General features: G+C 44.1%; 1 long non-coding RNA gene across 1 annotated transcript; it reads left to right on the top strand.

Moving 5' to 3' along the window:
• Nucleotides 1–551: 551 nt before the first annotated feature.
• Nucleotides 552–10,397, top strand: LOC140194692 (uncharacterized). The gene is made up of 3 exons (XR_011885265.1): nt 552–660; nt 2,288–2,371; nt 9,020–10,397. It is a non-coding gene; the product is annotated as an uncharacterized lncRNA (long non-coding RNA).
• Nucleotides 10,398–19,593: the final 9,196 nt, after the last annotated feature.

The raw sequence follows: 19,593 nt of genomic DNA, 5'->3' as shown, positions 1-19,593 counted from the left end.
CATCCCTTCCCCTCCATCTCCTGACTTCTATCATTTCGGATCTCCACCTCCCCCTCTCAAATCTCTCATCTTTCAGTTAGTCCTGACGAAGGGTCTCGGCCCGAAACGTCGACTGTACCTCTTCTTATAGATGCTGCCTGGCCTGCTGCGTTCACCAGCATTTTGTGCTTGTGTTGCTTGAATTTCCAGCATCTGCAGATTTCCTCATGTTTACATCCTTCCATATCATATGCTTTTTTGATATAAACAATGCTGTCATAACTGCTTATCTACCTGTGCTTTCCTAATATCATCTTCCAAACATAAAACTGAATCCAATGTCATTCTACCCTTCCGAAATCCACTCTGATAAAACGCTCTGATCACCTCTACTTTCCAAAATATAATTCAAACGCTCTATTACCATGCGTTGCGTAAGTTTACATACATGAGACGTTAACGATATAGTCCTATAACCTGAAGGACCCGATGAGGGTTTACTGGTTTTAGAATAGACACCACTACTGCCATTTTCCGGAGTTACTCTGCACTGCTCTGAACTTTTAGAGTGAATCTGACGGCACTAGGACCGCGGAGTGTCCCTCTCAGCGCAACGCAGTTGATCCTTGGCCTTGCAGGCTCGGCATGTTCTGCTTCCCGGTCTCCCGGACACCGGTAAATGTAGGTACCGTGACCGAGGGAGCAGGAGTGGGAAAGGTCGGGGACGTGTCGTGATACCAGGGGCAAAGGCAGGAGAAGGGGATGTCCGCGGAAACTCGTGAAGGAGCCCGGGAAGGAACGGGGTGAAAGGCGGGGCTGAGGGAGGGGAGCAGGGTGAAGGGAGGGGCTGGAGGGGGTAGTGGGTAAGGGTGGGTTGAGGAAGCTGTGAAGGGAGGGGACGAGTGGCTGTGCGGGAAGTGGGGTGAAAGGAGACGACGAGTGGCTGTGGGAGGGGTGAAGGGAGGGGACGAGTGGCTGTGGGGGAAATGGGGTGAAAGGAGGCGACGAGTGGCTGTGGGAGGGGTGAAAGGAGGCGACGAGTGGCTGTGGGAGGGGTGAAGGGAGGGGACGAGTGGCTGTGGGGGAAATGGGGTGAAAGGAGGGGCCAAGTGACTGTGAGGGGGAAAGATAGGGGCCAAGCGGCTATGGGGGTAGTGGGGTGAAGATAAGGGCTGAGTGACTGTGGGGGAAGTGGGGCTGAAGGGAGGGGCTGGAGGGGGGATTTGGGTGAAGGGAGGGGCTGGAGTGGGGAGTGGGGTGAAGGGAGGGTCTGAGGAGGAGGCTGGGGTGGGGAGGCCGGGAGGGGGAGGAGTGAGGTGAAGGGAGGGTCCAAGGTGGAGGCTAGGGTGAGGGAGGGGCTGGGAGAGAGTCGGGTACAGGGGAATGGAGTGTCGTGGTTAAGATCAGGGAGGAATAATGGTCCTGGGAATGAAAGATGAGGCTTGTACTCACTGGACTTAAGAATGAGGTGGGGATCTCCTTGAAACCTATCGAATATTGAAAGGTTTAGGTAGGGTGGATGTACAGAGGTTGTATCCTATAGTGGGCGAGTCTAGGACCACAGGGCACAGCCTCAAAATAGAGGGATGTCCATTTAGAACAGAGATGAGAAATTTCTGTTGCCAGAGAGTGGTGAATCTGTGCAATTCATTGTCATAGACAGCTGCGGAGGCCAAGTCATCGGGTATCTTGGGTATCTATTGAAAGCAGAGTTTGATAGGTTCTTGTTCAGTAAGGGTGTCAAAGGTTATGAGGAGAAGGCGGGAGAATGGGGTTGAGAGGGATAATAGATCAGCCATGATGGGATGGTGGAATAGTCATGATGAGTCGAATGGCCCAATTCTCCTCCTATGTTTTATGGTCTTGCTTTTTTACTTATTTCCCTTTCTATATAATTGAGAGCAATTAGTACAGTTATACTGTGGAGAGCATTCTAACTGGCTACATCACTCTCTAGTATGGGGCGGGGGTATCGCTCAGGGTCAATGTAAGCTGCAGAGAGTTGTAAACTTAGTCAGCTCCATCACCGGTACTAGCCTTCGTAGTATCCACACCTCTTCAAGGAGTGGTGCCTCAGAAAGGCGGCGTCATCATTAAGCACCCCCATCACCCAAGTCATGTCCTGTTCTCTTTGTATTCTCTGATCGACACTTCTTTATGAATCCAAAAAAAAACTAAACTGTGTCACTTCTGCACTTGTAGATTTTAAAATCTGATGACTTAAATTATTTTTGTCATGTTGTCATATTTTTAATTTTGAAAGTGTATTTTTATGTAGAAATGAGATTAAAAATTCTGTTTTATTTAGAGTTTGGAATTTCATGATGCCTCCCAGACACCTGACACTATCCTTGAGCAATCGATCAGAGGTGTTTGATCTGAAATATTGCAAGTAAGTATAGTAGTGCAATGCATTGAGGAAAAGCTTGCAATTTTATAAAACATTTCACTTCTTCAGGACTTTCCAAAACAGTTTACAACTGCGGAAGAACTGTCAGACTGTGGTGATTGTTGTAATGTGCCAGACTGTTGTTCACAAACTACAGGAATATAAAATCCAGATAATCTATTAGTTTGATTCATTTATGAATGTTATATGGTTCTTTATGTACCATTTAGAGAAAATAGTTTAATGGCTTATTGGAGAGATGGAACCTCTGAAAATATTTACTAAGCACAAGACAGAAGTGAGAGTTTTGATAATCCATTCAAGCCTCTGGAATGGATTTGAACCCATAACTTCCTGATTTGGGCAACCACTTGTACTTTGAACTGTAAATGTTGGTTTCGGACATTTATCATCAAAGTATTTATACTATATCAGTCCTTGAGATTCGACTCCTTACAGGCAGCCACAGAACAAAGAAACCGAATAGAACCCATTTTTAAAAAAAAGGACACCGTCAAGCTCCCAGTGTGCAGGAAAAACAAATCCCGAGAACAATAAAAGTAAGTAAATAACATTCGGAGCTGAAGTTCATGAATGTGAGCTCACAACCATGCAGCCAGTCATCACTGCAGCTGGTCCGGGAGCCCATTAGTTGCAGGCCACAGCCACAGTTCAGTGCAGAGATGAGTAAACCTCACAGACCAGCAAGCTGAACTGGCCCATCCCTCGCCGCTAGCCCTGACACCTTGACCCTTACAGTCTGGCCTGAGCTCAAATCGTCTAAACCTTGGGTCGTTCGGCACCCTCAGACCTGGGCCCTGTCTCTTCAATATGCTCTCGACCCTGGGCCCCACCACCTCGATCCGGCCCATACCGGACCTTTCCAATTCGACCTGGCGCTTAAATTGATCAAACCTCTGATCTTCCCTCGCTCTCGGGCCCCGCTGCTTCGCCTCTGCATTTCCTCTGCTCGCCTAGCGTTGGTTCTGCCGTGTTGAATCGCCTCCATGCCCGCTTCAGTAATGGCCATACATTAGCTCATTTTCTGCTCTTGACCTCATGCCCGCCGGGTTGGATCAGCCTGTACAAGCCATCCTGCAATTCTCCATCTTATTTCATTTCACACCTTAAAAATGCCAGGTTGTACAGGTGGTTCAACAGCTCAACTCCAGAAAGAGAGTTACAAACTATTGATTGCAGTGATCATATCCGACAAAAAGTGTGACTAATACAGTCATTTATAGTGGTGTTTGCGTTGAACAAGTTGTCGCTATGCTTTCCCATAAGACCATAAGATATAGGAGCAGAAGTAGGCCATTCGGCCCTCGAGTCTACTCCACCATTCAATCATGGGCTGATCCAATTCTTCCGGTCATCCTCACTCCCCTGCCTTCTCCCTGTACCCTTTGATGTCCTGGCTGATCAAGAACCTATCTATCTCTGCCTTAAGTGCACCCAATGACTTGGCCTCGACAGCCACTTGTGGCAACAAGTTCCACAGATTCACCACCCTCTGACTAAAGTAATTTTTCCGCATCTCTATTCTAAATGGATGTCCTTCAATCCTGAAGTCATGCTCTCTTGTCCTAGACTCCCCTACCATGGGAAATAACTTTCCCATATCTAAAGTGTTCCGGCCTTTTAACATTTGGAATGTTTCTATGAGTCCCCCTCCTTCTCCTGAACTCCAGGGAATACATCCCAAGAGCTGCCAGACATTCCTGATACGGTAACCCTTTCTTTCCTGGAATCATTCTCATGAATCTTCTCTGAACCCTCTCCAGTGTGAGTATATCCTTTCTAAAATAAGGAGCCCAAAACTGCACACAATACTCCAAGTGTGGTCTCACAAGTGCCTTATGAAGCCTCAACATCCCATCCCTGCTCTTATATTCTATACCTCTGGAAATGAATGCCAACATTGCATTCAACTTCTTCAGCACCGGCTCAACCGGGAGATTAAGCTTTAGGGTATCCTGCACAAGGACTCCCAAGTCCTTTTGCATCTCTGCATTTTGAATTCTCTCCACATCTAAATAATAGTCTGCCTGTTTATTTCTTCCAGCAAAGTTCATGACTATACACTTACCAACGTTGTATTTCATTTGTCACTTCTTTGCCCATTCCCCTAAACTATCTAAGTCTTTCTGTAGGCTCTGTGTTTCCTCAACACTGTCCGTTCCTCCACCTATCTTTGCATCATCGGCAAATTTAGCCAGAAATCCATTAATCCCAAAGTCCAAATCATTGATATACATCGTAAAAAGCAGCAGTCCCAACACCAACCCCTGTGGAACTCCACTGGTAAGTGGTGGCCAGTCAGAATAGGACCCTTTTATTCCCATTCCCTGTTTTCTGCCGATCAGCCAATGCTTCACCCATGCTAGCAACTTCCCTGTAATTGCATGGGCTCTTATCTTGCTAAGCAGCCTCATGTGTGGCACCTTGTCGAAGTCCTTCTGAGGATCCAAGTACACCACATCTACTGCATCTCCTTTGTCTACCCTGCTTGTAATTTCCTCAAAAAATTGTAGTAGCTAGTCAGGTAGGATTTTCCTTTTAGGAAACCATGCTGGCTTTGGCCTATCTTGTCATGTGCCTCCAGGTACTCCATAATCTCTCCCCTGACAATTGATTCCAACAACTTCCCAACCACTGATGTCAGGCTAATGGGTCTATAGTTTCCTTTCTGCTGCCTCCCATCCTTTTTAAATAGCAGGGTAACATTTGCAATTTTCCAGTCATCAGGTACAATGCCAGAATCTGCGATTCTTGAAACATCATTGTTAATGCCTCTGCAATCTTTCCAGCTACTTCCTTCAGAAGCCGAGGGTGCATTCCATCAGGTCCAGGAGATTTATCCACCCTCAGACCATTAAGCTTCCTGAGCACCTTCGCAGTTGTAACTTTCACTGCACAAACTTCACTTCCCTGACATTCTTGAATGTCCGGTATACTGCCGATGTTTTCCACTATGAAGACTGATGCGAAATACACATTCAGTTCCTCAGTTCCTCTCCCATCTCTGCATCTCTCATTACAATATCTCCAGCATCATTTTCTATTGGTCTTATATCTGCCCTCAACTCTCTTTTACCCTTTATATACTTAAAAAAGCTTTTAGTATCTTCTTTGATATTAGTTGCAAACTTCCTTTCAAAATTCATCTTTTCCTTCCTAATGACCTTCTTACTTTCCTTCTGAAAATTTTTAAAAGCTTTCCAATCCTCTATCTTCCCACTAGCTCTGGCTTCCTTGTATGCCCTCTCTTTTGCTTTTACTTTGGCTGTGATTTCACTTGTCAGCTATGGTACTGTCCTCCTTCCATTCAAAAATTTCTTATTATTTGGAATATATCTGTCTTGGACTTACGTCATTTTTTTTGCAGAAACTCCAGCCATTGTTGCTCTGCTATCTTTCCTACTAGTGTCCCTTTCCAGTCAACTTTGGCCAGTTCTCCTCTCATGCCATTGTAATTTCCTTTATTCCACAGAAATACCGACACATTGGATTTTAGTTTCTCCTTTTCAAATTTTAAAGTGAACTTGATCATATTGTGATCACTGTTCCCTAAGGGTTCCTTAACCTTAAGCTCTCTTATCACCTCCAGATCATTGCACATCACCCAATTCTCAGCACAGCCAATCCCCTAGTGAGCTCAACAGCAAGCTGTTCTAAAAAACCATCCCTTTGACATTCTACAAATTCTCTCTCTTGAGGTCCAGTACTGACATGGTTTTCCCAATCCACTTTCATGTTAAAATCCCCAACGATTATCATGACAACATACATCAAAGTTGCTGGTGAACGCAGCAGGCCAGGCAGCATCTCTAGGAAGAGGTGCAGTCGACGTTTTAGGCCGAGACCCTTCGTCAGGATTATCATGACATTGCCCTCGTGACTCGCCTTTTTTGTCTCCTGCTGTAATTTGCAATTCACAATTCACATCCTGGCTGCTGTTTGGAGGCCTGTATACAACTGCCATTAGGGTCCTTCTAGCTTTGCCATTTCTTAACTCAACCCATAGATATTCTACACCTTCTGATCGTATGTCATCCCTTTCTAATAATTTAATATTATTTCTTATAAACAGAGCCACACCACCCCATCTGCCTACTAACCTATCTTTCTGATACACTGTATATCCTTGGATGTACAGCTCCTAATGGCAGCCATTCTTTAACCAAGTTTCAGAGATGGCCGCAACGTCATACTTGCCTATCTTTAGCTGAATATCAAGATCATCCATTTTTCTTTATGCTGTGTGCATTTAAATAGAACACTTTTAGTCCAGTATTTGTTGCTTTCTGTTTTAACTGCACCTTTCCTCTATTGCCCTGTAACTCATCCCACTGGCTGTAATTATGTCTCGTCTCCTGCCAGTCCCTTCTATCATCTGTTGCATATAATCTTTGACTTACTTCTGTTTTCCCCTTCCTCAGCCCTATCATTCTGGTTCCCATCCCCCTTCCAAATTAGTTTAAACCCTCCCTAACAGCTCTATTAAACCTACCTGCTAGGATATTGGACCCCTTTGGGTTCAGGTGTATCCCGTACTTTTTGTACAGATCATACCTCCCCCAGAAGAGGCCCCAATGATCCAGGAATCTGAAGCCCTGCCCCTACACCAGTCTCTCAACCACACATTTATATGCCTGATCATGATATTCTTGCACTCGTTAGCATGTGGCACAGGCAGCAATACTGGGATGACTACCCTGGAGGTCCTGCTTTTCAGCTTCCTACCTAACTCCCTGAATTCTTTCTCCAGGACCCCCTCTGTTTTCTACCTATGTCGTTGGTACCCACATGTACCAAGACTTCTGGCTGTTCACCCTCTCCCTTCAGAATACTCTGCACTCGATTCAAGATATCCTGTACCTTAGCACCTGGGAGGCAACACACCATGTGGGTATCTCTATCAGGCTGACAGAACCTCCTGTCTGTTCCTTTCACTATGGCATCCCCTATCACTGCCATATTCCTCATCTTCTTCTCTCCCTTCTGCACCACGGAACCAGGCTGAGTGCCAGAGACCCGATCGCCGTGGTCGTCCTCTGTCAGGTCATCCCTGCTCCCCCAACAGCATCCAAAACGAGCTAACGATTACTGAGGGGGATGGCCACAAGGATGCTACTATCTGAGTTCCTCCCTTCCTTTCCCTGACAGTTACCCACTTATCTAACTCTGGCAGCCTCGGGGTGACTAACTCCTTGCAACTCCTCTCTATCTCCTGTTCACTCTCCCTAATAAGTTGTAGGTCATCAAGCCGCAGCTCCAGATCCCTAACACCGTCTATCAGGAGCTGCATTTTGGTACACCTGGCGCAGATGTAGCCATCTGGGAGACTGGAAGATTCCCAAAATTCCCACATCCGACACCCAGAGCAAAGTACTTGTCCCACAGCCCTTCCACGATGCTTCACCCTTGTCATTCACAACAACCTTCGCTCTTGCCAGATGTACAAATTCGCTGTCTGCTCAAACACAGCACCCTACAGACATGCTCTCTATTCCTCAACAAATGCAAGGGAAAACGAAGTCCACTTACCCACTTACCTCGCCGAAGCCCGAATGAGCCAAAGCCCAGCACTCTGACCGCTGCTTTGATGACCACTCCACTGGGCAGCATCTCCCTTTTATGCCAGCACCTTCCCTGCTCTCCAACACACGATTATTTGTGCACCGGTTATAGCTGAGTTCTCCCGAAGATCTCCCTTTTAAACTTCTCCTTCGGACCTGTGTGCTGCCTCCTCTGTCATAGCTCTCCAACTCACGATTGGTGCGCTGGTCACCAGCATCAGCTCAAACTGGAGAGCCTGGTCACTGGTGTGTCATTCAATTTGAAAAGTAACTTTCCCTTGCCTGATCCTTTTCCCCACTACAGTGCACGGTTAAATTACCCTTATCAATAATGTCAGTTCTTGCAACCCAGTTATTTTTAACTGTTGTAGGCTGATTTTGCATTATGAGAGACTGAGTCCGGCTCTTTCATGGTTCGATTGCTCAGTGACGTTCTGGGAAAGGGTGTATATTTCCTGAGTCAGAGAATAGGAAGTACAGGCACATATATATAGCTAGGGGGCTAAGGCTTTGGCACAATACTGAGGTCATTTTATGTATTGGTTTGTACTGCTGCTGCAAAACGAATTTCTTGACATGTGAGTGATGGTAAACCTGATTCTGATATGGGTCTCTATTGTATTCTGAGAGTGGGAAGGGGGCAGGGAGAGGGGAATCATGATTGGGAAAAGGAGAAGGGGGAGGAGAGGGAGTGGGGAGCACCAGAGAGGCATTCTGTAATGATGAATAACCCAATTGTTTGGAATCAAATATCTTTGCCTGCTGTCTCAGGACTGGGTGCGCCTGTACCTGTGCCAGACACACCCCTGCCCTGGCACTTCTACTTGTCCCACAGCCCTTCCACGATGCTTCACCCTTGTCATTCACAACAACCTTCGCTCTTGCCAGATGTACAAATTCGCTGTCTGCTCAAACACAGCACTCTACAAAAATCTTCAGTACCCTAACTGTATATATGTGCCTAAGACTTTTGCACAGTACTGTATGATCTGACTGACAAGTTTATAGAAGGTAATTTTTGGCTAGGATATGGTGCCACTTCTTGAACTCTTTTTATTCTCTTTTGCAGTTTGTATATGAAAGAGGGTGCACCGGAAAATCCGTTAATTAAACCACAGGATTTACCGCGGGGAAAAGATGCAACACTGGAGTTCTGCAATTCCCCCAACCCTAACATTGGCATCACCGGGATCTTGACTTACCACTATGGGGAAACGGACACTGGCTTTGCCATTTCCTTTCTAGTTCCTGTCTATCAACAGGGCATTCCTGAAATCTCTGTCTTCTGTTTGCGATACCTGCCCACCCTCCAGAAGCCAGATTTGAATCTGGATTCTTTTAAGCATCCTAATGCCGACCTTTATACGGATATGATCAGGCATCCGTCCAGTTCTGCCATTGGCAATGGTGTCTGTGTGACTGGTGGTACAATGACACCCATTCCCAACAGCAGACTTAGGGTAACCATCACAGACGTCTGATAGCTAGGCCAAACTTCCATCCCTAACCCTCCCTGTTGTAGTGTGCTCACCTGTCATGTCATTGGCATGTGGTACCATTTCCCAGCTTTACTGTACTTGCACAAGTCCCACACAGCTGAGGTAAAGCAGTGATGTGAGGAAGATCAAGCCTCAAATTTGATAGATTCTTTACTATTGATGACATTCACTGAAACATGTAATTAATTCTAGGTACAGATTAAATTTGTAACAGTGGAATTCCTTTTGTTAAAACCTTATGGACGTTTGATCATCACTTTATATTTAAAGAATCAAAGCACACTTATCAAAGTATGTATAAATTATACAACCTTGAGATACGTCTGCTTATAGACAGCCATAAATCAAGAAACCTGAAAGCACCCAATTTAAAAGAAAGACCACCACTCAATGCAGAGAGAGAGAGGGAAAAAACACAAATCGTGCAAACAACAGCATTGCAAACCAAATTGAGTCCATAGACCTGGTGCCTAGAGCAGCTGGGGTAGGCCCATAGCCTCAGTCTCAGTTCGTCACACAGTGGGGAAAAAACAGCGTGAGACTCACAGACACGAAGCATGGAGAAGCCGGAGCAGTCTCACAGCCTCAGCACCGCGGAGAGAGGAGTAAACATCATAGAAGTGTGGGCAGAATTAGCCCAACCCTAGCCTCCAGTCCTGACCCCCGGCCTTTTCTATCTTATTAAACAGCAATCCCATAAAACAGCCTATAATTACCAGGGCTGAGCTGCATGTTTAACCTCTGCGTGACTTAATGTGTTTGTCATGACTTCCTTTCTCATGTATGACTTCATCTTAGATCGATGTGGGGGATGGGTGCTCTTGTACTGCTAAACCCTGTGTCACTTACTCTATCTTTAACTAGAGTCAATTAGGTATTCGTAATCCTTGAAAAATTTAGTAATATAAACAGACCTGGAATAAAACACGAGGTTTTACCATGTTGTGGGGCGGGGGTGGGGGGGGGGTAGTGGTGGTGGGGAAATAAAACTTTCAGTCACAATCTAGCCGCTGTGACAGAGATCTACTTGCAGAATGACCAGGGCTGAGTGCTCACTGTTCCAAAAGAGTGGGCCAAAAGGGAACAGCTGAGTGTTGTTAATTGAGGTAGGTATCAGGGCAGTAGTGAGTTGCGATGTAGATGTGGGGGAGGGGGGTAGTGTTGAGTCAGTTATTGAATAACATGCCAAAGAAGGCACAAGTCAGAGTGATCTGTTGGTCCTCAGTACTGCAGCACATAAATGAGTTAGACATCAAAGACGTGCATGAAGGGCACTGCAATTATCATGGAATATTTTAATAGACTCATAAAGTAGTAGCATAATGCAGCTTGGATACGGTATCTTTCACTCAACCAGTCTACGAATCATGTCCACCTGCTCCCAATTGCTTATATTCGGCTTCTATCTTTCTAAGCCCTGCCCCTCAATGTACCTATCCAAAGTACTGCTTCAATGATGCTATTGTAGCTGATGTAGCTCATTCCATGTACTTCCCACCCTCGGAAGTAGTTCTCCCTGCCCCCCCGATCCCTTTTCAGCCTTTCCCCTCTTGCCCTAAACCTATGCCCTTCTACTTTTGAACTCCCCTACTTTGAGGAAAAGACCTATCACCCACCTTATCAGTGTTTTTCATAATTTTAAAGTCTTCTCATTCTCCAGCGTTCTAAGAAATAAAGACCTAACCTAGCCAACTTCTCCCTTTTAATCAGGCCCTCTAGTCTTGGGTGGATCCTCAGAAACGTTCTCTGCACTTTTTCCAGTTGAATCACTTCTTTCCCATAATGGAAATAAGAACTGCAAGTCGGTAATGTTTGTACAACTGCAACGTGATGCCCCGACTCCTGTACTCAATATCCTGACTAATGAAAGTCAACTGCTGAATACCTATTTCACCACCCAGTCTATGTGCTTGTATTAAAAAGAAGGATCTAGTCCTTTCATGGCATATATGATGAATAAACTCTCTGTCTTCAACATAAGCAATAGTATGCAGATGGTGTTTAGAGTGGTAAATAAGCTAAGAGATAGGTTAGCAAATGAATAGCAGCAGACATTTAAGCAGCTTGTTCATAATTCTCAGCAGAAATTTATTCCCAACTGGAAAGGGAGATTTCATGAGACAGAGAAACAATCCATAGTTAATAAAGGAGGCCAAGAATAATAAATCAGAAATTAGGGCAGACAAAATGTCAAGGGCTTGTTTATAATTAGCAGAAATTTATTCCCAGCTGAAAGGTAGACCGGTGGATTGGGAATAGTTTAAGAACCAGCAGTAAAATGAGAAAATAAGGGGATAATTTATCTTCAGAGAAATGGATGTTTTAATCAATCTGGCGTTGGTCTTCACTGTGAAGGGCGCTGTGAATATTCCCATGGTAAGAGGTGAACTAGTTTTAAATACTGTGGAAGAACTTGGGTAAGAATCATGAAACTGGACAGAGTGCAGAGAAGATTCACAATAATGCTACTGGGACTGGAGGATTGAGTTATGAGATAGAGCAGGATTATTTTACTTGGAGCAGAAGATGCTGAAGGGTGATCTTTAAGAGGCTTATGATTCGTGATGGCTGTAGATAATGTGGATGGTCATAGGTCTTCTGAGGGCAAGGACACAGGTTTAAGGTGAGAGAGGTAAGATCCAAGAACATCCGAGGAAGCATTGTCACACAGGTGGGATTATGGAATGAGCTTCCAGAGGTAGAGTTGGGCAGAATTCATCATCATCATGTGCGGTGTTGTATGACATGGGTGATAACGGTCTTTCCATGACCATGATTGTTCTTGGCCAATTGCCATTGTCGCCTTTTTGGCAGTGTCCTTACGAGACAGGTGACCCCCAACCATTATCAATACTCTTCAGATGTTGTCAGCCTGGCGTCAGTGGTCACAAATCCAGGGCTTGTGATATGTGATGGGTACTGATACAACCATCCGCCACCTGCTTCCATGGATTCTGTCTCATGAAATCCCCCTTTCCAGTTGGTTGAGATGTATCTCTACTCCACCACCCATAAATTACAGAATTACAACACTTAAAAAGACATGTGAGCAGGTTCATTGATATAAGCGTTTTAGAAGGGTATAGGCCAAATGCAGACAAATGGGACTTGGCCATCTTGGTCTGGTTTTGGGCAAATTGGCCCAAAGAGCTTGTTTCTGCATTGTCTCACACAAGGGACAAGGTATGAGGAAAAACTCATGGGACTAAAGGGAGACAGTTCACCAGGTCCTGATTGATTGAAGCCATCAGTTTAAGAAATGGGCTGCAGAGCTAGTGGAGCCCCTTGTTCTAGATGTCAGAGCTCACTGAACCACAGCAGTGGATAAACAGCAAAAGTGACCTGTTGAAGGAAGGAAGATGAAAGTTACTGCCTGTTATGCTGCTGGTGTTTAGGGCAGCAATGAAGGTCCTCTATCTCTGTCTGTCCTTGGCTATTGTCTCTATTGTGCCCCAGGTGTGGTTCAAGATCTTCATTTCCACCTCTACAGTATGGTGCCAAGTTGTCTTTGGAAGATGAAAGACAGGAAGCTATTTGTTAATTAATTCGACATCAATTGTTGGCAAGGTGCTAGAGTTAAAGAAGAAATTGGTAATTATTTATTAACACAATTTAATAAAACACATCAACATGGTTTCATGAAAGGCGAAACGTATTTGAGGAATTAGCTTGAATTCTTTGAAGATGTAAAAAGGAGAGTTGATAGAGGGAAACCTGTAGAGCCATACTGCATAGAAAAAGGCCTTTTGACTCACCACATTCATACTGACCCATTTGTACAAACCCCATTTATCTGATTTGGGTCCATGGCTTCTATGTTTTGCTAACTTAAGTTCATATTGAAATGCATCTTAAGTGTAATTGTTTTATCTGATTCCACTACTGTCTTTTGTGTTGAGTTTCTGATATTAACCCTTGTGTGCATCTTTTGGATCCCTTTAAAACTCCTGTCACCTTAGGCCCATGTCTTCTTGTTTTTGTACCAGTACTGTGGAAGGAAGATCTGACTGGTGTATTTGGATTCCCAAAATGATTTTGACATAGTCTCTTAAAAGTCTGTGCACAGTCTAAGAATTTGTAGTTTTGGAGGAAGTAAGCTTTGAAGACTAGATATCACATAGAAAACAAGAATATAATCAACTATTCTGTTCAGAATTGAAGGATAGAACAAAAGGAGTACCCCAGAGATCAGTTCTTGGCCCTCGGATATTTATTTCAGCATGAGTCTGAATGAATTCTTTGGAATTATGACAAAGCACATTGGTGAAGGTAAAGCAGTGGATGTGCTACATATGCATTTTAGTAAGGTGTTTGACAAGGTTCTCCATAGTAGGCTCATTCAGAAAGTCAGGAGGCATGGGATTCAGGGAAATTTGGCTATGTGAGTTCAGATTTGGTTAGCTCATAGAAGGCAGAGGGTGGTTGTAGATGGAGAGTATTATGCCTGGACCTCAGTGATCAGTGGTGTTCCAAGGGGACCTGTTCTGGGACCTCTGCTCTTAGGATTTTTTTTAAATTACTTGGATGAAGAAGTAGAAGGGGAGTTAGTAAGTTTCCAGATGACAAAAGGGGTGATGGTGTGGATAGTGCGGAAGTTTGTGAAGGATTACAACAGAATATTGATGGTATGCTGAGCTGAGAAGTGGCAGATGCAGTTCAACCCATAAAAGTGTGAAGTGATTCAACTTGAGCTGAATTTAAAGGCAGAATGTAGAATTAATGGCAGGACTGAACAGTGTGGGGGAACGGGGATCCTCGGACCACATCCCTACATCACTCATAATTGCTGTGCAAGTTGATAGGGTTGTTAAGAAGGCATATGGTTTGTTGGCTTCCATTAGTCAGGGGATTGAGTTCAAAAGCCATGAGGCAATGTTGCAGCTCTATAAAACCCTGGTTAAACTATGCTTGGAGTATAGAGTTCAGTTCTGGTTGCCTCATTATAGGAAAAATTTGGAAGCTTTAGAGAAGATGCGGTAAGATAATGCTGCCTGGATTGGAGAGCATGTCTTAAGAGGATAGGCTGAGAAAACTGCAGCTTTTCTCTTGGGAACAAAGGAGGATAAGAGTTGACCTGATAGAGGTGTACAAGATGATGAGGCATAGATCAAGTAGATAGCCAGAGACTTCTCCCAGGATGGGAAAGGCTAATATGAGGAGGCATAATTTTAAAGTGATTCGAGTAAAGAATGGCGGTGGGGGTGTCAGAAGCAAGTTTCTTTTTTATACAGTGAGTGGTGGGTGCATGAAATGCACTGCCAGGGTGGTGGTAGAGGCAGATATATTAGCGACATTTAAGAGCCTCCTGCCAGTAGATGAATGGTTAAAAAAAATGGAGGCTATGAGGGAAGGAAGAGTTAGATGGATCTTAAAGCAATTTGAAAGTTTGGCACAACATTGTGGGCCAAAGGGCCTGTACTGTAATGTTGTATGTTCTTGTATTGATGACTCGTAGACAATTACAAAAGGACGATATCCAAGTTTGCTGATGACATTGAAATAAATGGTGTGAGGAAAATTTTGACTGCAATGGGATTTAAGTTGAATGAATGGCTGAAAACTTGGCAAATAATGTTTACTGGCGTTGGTTTATTATTATTACACATACAGTGCTGTGCACAGCTCTTAGGCACTTGTATATAGCCGGGGTGCCCAAGACTTTTGCACTGCACTGTAGTAATTTTATGCATTGCACTGTACTGCTACCACAAAAAAAAAAACAAATTCCATGACATACATGAGTGATGACAAACCTGATTCTGATATGGGTCTCTGTTGTGGACTGAGAGTGGGAAAGGACAGGGAGAGGGGAATCATGGTTGGGAAAAGGGGAGGGGAGCAGGAAGCACCAGAGAGGCATTCTGTAATGTACAATAAACCATTTGTTTGTAATCGAATCACCTTGGCAGGTGTCTCAGGGCTGGGTGTATCTGCACCCACACTACCTCCTGCCCGGCACTCCTTTCTGCCACCTTGTCCACACCCCTCCCTCGGTGCTCCATCCTCATCATTCCCAACATCCTTTCCTCCCATCAGACTTATGAATTTGACGAGGTAGATTGTGAGGCTAAGAGTTCATCTTTATCTAACAGGAAGTCCATACGATGAACTTGTAAAGATGGATAGCAGCTGTCCTGGAGCCAGGTAATACACGTTTTCAAGCCAGCCCAATGGAAGGGGAGAAGTTTGGGATGGGCGGGGTCTTTAATCATGTTGGCTTCTATTCTGAGACAGAGTGCAATGCATAAAATTACTACAGTGCAGTGCAAAAGTCTTAGGCACCCCAGCTATATACAAGTGCCTAAGAGCTGTGCACAACACTGTATGTGTGATAATAGACAGAGTCCATAGTGGGAGGAGGGGATGGGCTGGTTTTCTTGATGGACTAAGTTGTGTCCATAACCCTGTAATTTCTTCAGCAACACAGACACACAATGCTGGAGGAACTCAGCAGGTGAGGCAGCATCTATCGGAAGTGAATAAACAGTCGATGTTTTGGGCCGATACCCTTGACTAGGACTGGAAAGGTAGGGGGAAAATGCCAGAATAAAAAGGTGGGGGGAGGGGATGGGGGAATAGCTGGAACATGATAGATGGTGCCAGGTGGGTAGGAAAGATAAAGAGCAAGAAAGGAAGGAATCTGGTAGGAGAAGAGAGTGGACCATGGGAGAAAGAGAAGGAACAGGGGACCCAGGGGACCCAGGGGGAGGTGATAAGCAGGTGAGAAGAGGTAAGAGGCCAGAGTGGGTTCTTTGCTCCTGATGCAATCTCCTATGTTGTCGTATATTGGGGGACCACTTCATTGAACATCTCCACTCCATCGCCAAAAGTGGAACTTCCGGTGGCAAAACATTTTAATTCTAATTCCCATTCCTGTTCTGACATATTGGTCCATGGCCTCCTAATGTGCCAATATGAGACCATCCTTGGGGTGAAGGAACAACACCTTATATTCCATCTGGGTAGCCTCAAGCCTGGCATGAACATCGATTTCTCCTTCCAGTTTAAAAAAAAATCCCTCCCTTCCCCTCTTCTTCTATTCCTCACTTTGGCCTCTTACCTCTTCTTACCTGCCTATCACCCCCCACTGGATCCCATCCTCCTTCCCTTTCTCCTGTTGTCCATTTTCCTCTCCTATCAAACTCTTTCCACTCCAGCCATTTACCTTTCCCACCCACCTGGCTTCACCTATCACCTTCTAGCTATCCTCCTTCCCCTCCCCCCCCCCCACCTATTTGTTCTGGCATCTTCCCTCTTCTTTTCTAGTCCTGATGAAGGGTCTCAGCCTGAAGCTTTGACCATTTACTCTTTTACATAGATGCTGCCTGACCTGCTGAATTCCTCTAGCATTTTATATGCATTGTTTTGAATTTCCAGCATCTACAGAGTCTCTTGTGTCTATAATTTCTAGTGGTCTTGGGCAGAGCAGGTACCTTACCATGCCTTGATGCAATCAGGCAGGATGCATTCTATGGTGTGTCCAAATATATTTTTTGAAAAACTGTGTCAACAAGAATGTGCAGAGTTTCCTTAGCCTTCTAAGGAAGTAGAGGTTCTGGTGCCCTTCCTTGGCCATACTGTCTACATGGTTGGACCATGTCAAATTACTGGTGGTATTTAATCCTAGGAATTGGAAGTTCTCAACCATTTCCACCTCAGCACCATTGGTACACAGAGGGGTATGTGCTCCTGTTGAAATGTGGAAAAATTTGAGGTGATTCACTTTAATGAGAAGTCAAAGGTACCTTATTATCTATATGGAAAAAAGAATGCAAATTAGTGAAGTACAGATGGATGGAGGGAATATTTTGAATGTATCACAAAAGATTGAGAGATGCAGTGAGAAAGAGGATGAATGGTATATTTGCCTTTACTGCAAAGGGGTTGGAGTTTAGAAACATGAGAGGTTTATTATAGTTTCACAGAGTGTTCATGAGGTAACACTTAGAGTATTGTACACAGTTCTGGTCTTCTGACCCAGGAAAGGTTATAGTGCTCAAGCACTACAGCCCAGAAACAGGTCCTATGGGCAGTTTAGGCCTGGTTTTCTGCATGGTTCCATCTGCCTGCACCCAGGTCATAGCCCTCCAAATCCCTCTCATCCATGTACCTATCCAAACTTCTCTTGTTTACATTTGAACCCACATCTGCCACTTCTGCTGGCAGCTTGTTCCACACTCACACCACCTAGTGAAGAAGTTTCCCCTCAGATTCCCCTTCAATATTTCACCTTTCATCTTAAATCTATGACCTCTAGTTCTTGCCAACCGGAGGAAAAAGCATTCGCCCTATCTATATCCCTCATAATTCTCTGTGCTCTGGGGAATAAGGTCCTAATCTATTCACACTGCCCTATAACTCACATCCTCAAACCCCAGCAGCGTCTGTGTAAACTTTCTCCGCATTCTTTCAAGCTTGTTAATATTTTTCCTATAGGCAGGTTACCAGAAGTGCAAGTACTCTAAATTTGGCCTCGCCAAAGTCAACATAATATCCTAACTCCTCTGCTCAATTCCCGGTGTGCCAAAAGCTCTCTTTGTGATGCTTCTTTCAAAAAATTAAGGCTCTGTGTTCCCAGATCTCTTTGTTTTGCCACATATGTCACTGCCCTAGCAGGTAAGTCCTACCCTGGTTATCCTGCCAAAGTGCAACAACATGCACTTGACAGCATTAAATTCCATTTGCTGTTTTTCGGCCCATTTGACCAGCTCACTAAATTAGCATTGATTAACATTGGACTAGTTCTTAGGTTGAGAGAATTGTTCGATTAAGAGAAGCCAGACAGGTCGCATCTGCATTCATTAAGAGTTCAAAATAAGGGTTGATCTTATGGAAACATATAAGATCCGAAGGGGGCATAACTGGCAAGACGTCAAGGGCTATAGCATCAAGATCATGAGTCAGTCATTTAAAACTGAATTATGTTAAATTTTCTACTCACAGAGGCAGGTTAATTTTTGAATTCCCTACCCCAGAGAGGCATGAAGCCCTGCTCATTCGAAGCATTTCAATTGGAGGTAAATACTTTTTTGAAAGTTAAGGGAATTGAGGGCAATGGGGATCTAGCACAGAAGAGGAGTTGAGGCCTAGGATATTCAGCCATGGACATTTTGAGTAGTGGGGCAGATGCTCTATTCCTGCTCCTCCAATTTTCATGCATGAATGTATTTTTAAAGTATTTTAAACTCTGTACTCCTCCCTAATTGAGACATCCACTGAACTTGGTAAATGTTCTTGCTCTGGTTACAATGATTCACTGTCATCTTTAGGAGGCATCTTTACAAGCAATACTTTTTACTTGATTTCATTGAAGTGGGCGTGGATTAGTATTGATGGAGATATGACCCATGGCTTTTGGAAGTACTTCTCTGGGTTGTTTTTCTTTACCCTGTGAGAAGGTAGCAGATAGACTTCAATCCAAAAGAATTTTTTGTTGATGAATTATTTTTGTCTGGTTTGGATCCGGGAACATTTCTAGAAAACTTACACCAAATTGGACAATCTAGGAATGAAGTGTCATTTACATTTCTAAATAAGAACATTGATTCCATTTAAGAGAGGGAAGTTGTGACGATGACAGTATTAAGAATTTTTTTTATTGACACACAATATTTTGTATGGCTTGAAATGTGAATCCACCTCCCACACAAGTAGATTTGGATTTTTGTTTGTCTTTCTGATTTCGTTCTGATTCTGGAGGGCATAATTTGAGTTATGTAATATTAGGTTAGGCATTAACTGTGTAGGAGTTGACAATTAAAATGAACTGAATGGCACAGTGTTAAGAGTTTGCTTCAGTGCATTGCAGTTTATTCTGGCTATAGTGTGTCTGATATTAAATGGTTAATTTATATGAAGTTTTATGGGGCGCAAGAGGGGGGAAATGGGATGAGCAATTTCAGAATCTGTACCTTTGGAGTACGCAAAGGAAGGCCATAGCAACTGAGCACACAATTCAAACCTACATTTCATGTTGTAAAATATTCACTTTTTAATCTGAAGTGTAAATGAACCTAATCGGGTGATGAAAAACGAACTCTGGATTTGTTGATCAGTAGATTTGAACTGATTCCTTCAGATATGATCATAGTCAATGGTAGAGCCAACTCAATGGGCCAGATGCTGTCCATGATTTCTATTTCAT

Source organism: Mobula birostris, chromosome 3 (assembly GCF_030028105.1).
Source record: "Mobula birostris isolate sMobBir1 chromosome 3, sMobBir1.hap1, whole genome shotgun sequence".
Lineage (NCBI taxonomy): Eukaryota > Metazoa > Chordata > Chondrichthyes > Myliobatiformes > Myliobatidae > Mobula > Mobula birostris.
Note: the sequence above shows the minus strand (reverse complement) of the source record. Positions and strands in the feature narration are given on the sequence as shown.